The sequence below is a fragment of the Ammospiza caudacuta genome, chromosome 1, assembly GCF_027887145.1.
Source record: "Ammospiza caudacuta isolate bAmmCau1 chromosome 1, bAmmCau1.pri, whole genome shotgun sequence".
NCBI classification, from domain to species: domain Eukaryota; kingdom Metazoa; phylum Chordata; class Aves; order Passeriformes; family Passerellidae; genus Ammospiza; species Ammospiza caudacuta.
In genome coordinates, this window is record NC_080593.1 from 1,515,849 (window position 1) to 1,520,209 (window position 4,361).

The window sequence follows — 4,361 nt, forward strand, 5'->3', positions numbered from 1 at the left end:
TATACATATATATATATATATCTATATATATATGTTATTTGTATACATAAAAATAAAAATACATATGTTATTTATATATTCTAATACATATAATATAAACATAATGATATAATTATAGAATTAAATAATTATAAAACCATATTATATTCTTATAATTATTAATGATATACTATATTTATATATTTATATTTTATGGTTATATTTATTTTTAAATTTTATTTTATTATATCTATATACCTATCTATATCTATATCTATATCTATATCTACACACACACATATAGATAATTTATTTGAAAACTTATTTATTTATTTATTTATTTATTTATTTATTTATTTATTTTTAATATAAATATTTAATATTTCCAAGGAATAATCCATGTGGTTCATATCCATTCCCACTTTTGACAAAAGAAAAACAGGGAAAAACTGAATTAACTGTAATCACTGAGGGGAATGGGGATGAGGACAAAGGACTCAGGATCCAGTCCCTCAGTTCCTAAAGCTGGCTAAAAAGTGCCTTTGAATTCCCTAAATGTGGCCCCACAGGAATATTAATTTTTTCACTGATTAATAACAGGTCAAACACTTGAGGATGTGAAAAATGAGGATTGAAATCCATGGAAACTCCCTGTTTCCAACTATCCATGGAAAACCGTTCCAACTGCAGATTTTTGTGGTCCCAAAAAGGGAATATTGCACTTTTCCACCTCATTCTGTGCAGGATTTTGGGAATGCTCAGTGGAACCATGCAGGCACCTTCAAAGGTGACCCCAAAGCACCAATCAGCTCCTTCCAATGGGATCTGCTGGAAGATGGGAAGGAAAAACCAGGAAAGGATCAAACGCAGGGATTTTTTCGTGTTTTCCCCTCTTTTTCCTTTTCTCCCTGTTTTTCTTCCTCCTCAGCATCAACACTTGGTGCTGCTGAAGGGAAAACACTGAATTTAGGGGACTTGGTCCTACTCTTCTCCAAAACCAAAGCTCCATCCCTAATCCAAGGTTTCTCAAGGATTATTGGGAACAGACCGCCCTTTATGGACCAATCCCTAGAAATGTCCAAGGCCAGGCTGGACAGGGTTTGGAGCAACCTGGGCTGGAGGGAGTGGATGGATTCCTTCCTTCCCTGCCCATGGCACTGGGATGAGGGAATCTTTCAAGTCCCTTCCGACCCCAAATATTCTGGAATTCTCTTCTTTTCCATGTGTTTTCTTTAAAGGCTTTTTTGGAGCATTTTCCCACATTCTTTGTGCTGATGGATCTCTCGTTGTTTCCAAACCCAAGGCAGAGTCCTGGGATTCCCGAGTCCCAAGGAATTTTCCTTTTGCCAGGAGCTGCAGCGGGATGAAGCCAGTCAGGCTCTGACCCTCCCACTCCAATCCCCCCTGGATAACCCGGGAAAAATCCTTGGAAGTGTGAAATGGAGTTTGGAAGGTCACCTCTAGATTTCTGCACTTACGGAGTCGCAGGAAGAGACAAAACCTCTGTGTTAGACACCACAAATCCGTGGAAAAAGGAATTATCACCATCAGGATCCTGCACATGCCATGGATAATTTCCCAGGTGAATTTCCAGTGCTTTCCATTCGCTGTTCCCTATTGGAATTTGGGCAGTTTCTTGCCTGCAAGATCTTGAAGTAATTTTCCTTAATGGATTTAATGGCCAAATATGCCAGTAAAAAAGGTAATTCCAAAAGATATTCCCTGTATTTGCACATGATTTTTCTTTAACCTGTTCTATGGTGCCACTTGTCATCCTGGAGTCCTGCAGCCTCAGGATCTGTGGCTGGAAAAAACCAGGATCCAAACCAGGATTTAGGCAGGGAGGGAGAGAAAAAAAACTATTTAATGAAATCTGGGATCTTGCAGAAGGAAAAGGAACTTCAGGATGTGTGGGCAGAGGACACAGGAGGAAGGAAAAGAGAAGGAAAACTTATTCCAATCCCAGGTAAAATTTTTTTCCCACTGGAACTTCTTGGAAGGAACAATGCTGGGCCAGCTCCAGTTCCAAACCAGAAATAAAGGGATCAGTTAGGGATAAAAGCAGAGGAATGTTGTCTGGAAAAGCCCGACGTGACATTTCCCTGCGGATGCTCCAGGCTGACCAGGGCCAGGCCGGGTCCTGCAGGAGATGGATGCGGGGTGACAGCCCCGCGTCCCTGCCAGCCGCTCACACGGGGACACTCTGGGCATTCCTGGCAGCCCTGGAATGCCCCTGGGAGCTGCTCTGGCCACTCCACTCGGTTTAAATCCAGGCAATGCCCTGGTTTTCCGTACCCTCGTTGTTCCCGGTGTTTTCTTTCCCTGCCTGGGCTGTTTACCAGGTTTGAGGGCTCGACCAGCCCAGGGGGTGTTGGGCCAAGCAGGAGTTATTTTGGAGATCCACCCTGCTGGCTTCAGGAATCCAGAGGGAAATTCCACACTCTGGTTTTAGCTCGTTCCCAGGGATGGCTCCATTTGCCCAGGTGGGACTCTGGGATTTGGGGGGGCTCGGGGGGAAAACAGGGATCACCCACCCTGGGAGCACTGGAGGCATCAGTAGGGTCTGGGAATGTTCCTCATTCCTGGTTTTTATAAGGATTGGGATATTTTTTGGCCCTGTGGATCATGGAGGGACAATTAATGGGAGTGATCTCCTCAGGATTAGTGGGATCTCCTCAAGGATTGGGACAGCAGGAACATCTCCAAGCTTTGGTGTGATCCAGGCAAGATGGCTTTGGAAATTTCCATAATTTTGTTCCTGGTTCCTCCACAACTTCTCGCTCCTCTGAGGAGGAACCAGCCCTGCTCAGCTTGGAAAGAGATTCCTCAGGATTCTGTAGGACCCAGCTAAACCCATAACGCCCCTGAACCCTGAGAGCTGGGAGATAAAAGATAAGAAATTGCAGATAGGAGTGATTTGTGTGGCTTTGGATGGGCACAGATTTATGGAGTACAAGGAAAGATTCCTGAAATCCCCTCTCCAGTCTCCCCAAGCAGCAGGGATTTGGACTGGGACATTTTTATCTGGATTTGGATGAGGATATTTCCATTTGGATCTAGATGAGGATATTTCCATTTGGATTTAGATAATGACACTTGTACCTGGATTTGGATGAGGACCCCTCTGTCTAGATTTGGACTGGGACATTTCTATTTGGATTTGGATAAGGGCATTTTTATCTGGATTTGGATGGGGACATTTCCATTTGGATTTGGATCAGGACACTTCTACTTGGATTCGGATGAGGACACCTCTGTCTGGATTTGGACTGTGACATCTCTATCTGGATTTGGATGAGGACATTTTTATTTGGATTTGGATAGGGACATTTCAGTTTGGATTTGGATGTGGATGTTTCCATTTGGATTTGGATGGGGACATTTCTATTTTGAGCTCGGGCCAGCCCAGGTAAAACCATTTGAATTCCCCTTTATGTGATGGAATTTTTGAGACTCCCCGGCTGGGAATAACCCCAAAGTGAGGGGTTTATCCAACCTGGAATGAGGAGGGAAGGCCCCAGGCTGGCTCCAAAGTCAGGTTCTGTTCCTTCCCACTGCTCCTTCTTGAATGCATTGGAAGAACCCCAGCTTGGGCCAAAATAATGTGTGAGCCTCAACTCCCCTGAGGATGGGAGAAGGATTTGGGGGAGCCTGGAGAAAGGCAGGAAAATCCAACATAATTATCCTTGAAAAGAATAATCCTGAGTAGATTTGTGCATAATGAAGAAATCTAAATATAACAAATAAAAAAATATCAGAAATGTAGCAGGAGAAGAGAATAAAAAATAAATATTAATTTAAAATATAAATAATATAAATAAAAATAATAAAAATAATAAAAATGTCATTAAAATGTAAATAATAAGTTTTAAATCACAAAATACAAATACAAATAAAGTTACAAAAATATAACTGCAAATAATTTAAAAAATTATAAATCATGTAAATGGGTTTTATAGATGTCACTCCAAAGAATGTCCCTGCTTTATTTATGGCTTTCCAGCTGCTGGGACACAGAGCAGAGGATTTATCTGCTCTAAATTTAGCCCAAAATGTTGTCCAGCCGGAATCCCAGCTATTCCAGGGATTAGCCTGGATAAATTGTGTTTGATATATGCTTGAGATAAGCAAAATATTCCCAGAGATAATTCCTAATCGTAATGGAGGATCTGGAGGCTCAGACTTGACTTCAGAAGAGCAAAGGGAGGACATAAATCCCTGTGGCAGAACGTTCCTTAGCCCTGGATTGCCACCCAAGGGAAAGGAGTTTGTTCCATGCCTGGGTTCATTTCCCACCAACATTCCCAGACAGACAACCAAAAATTGTCCTGGTTTTTCACTCAAAGGGAAAAAATTCCTGCTCTTTCAACACAGGAGTAGAA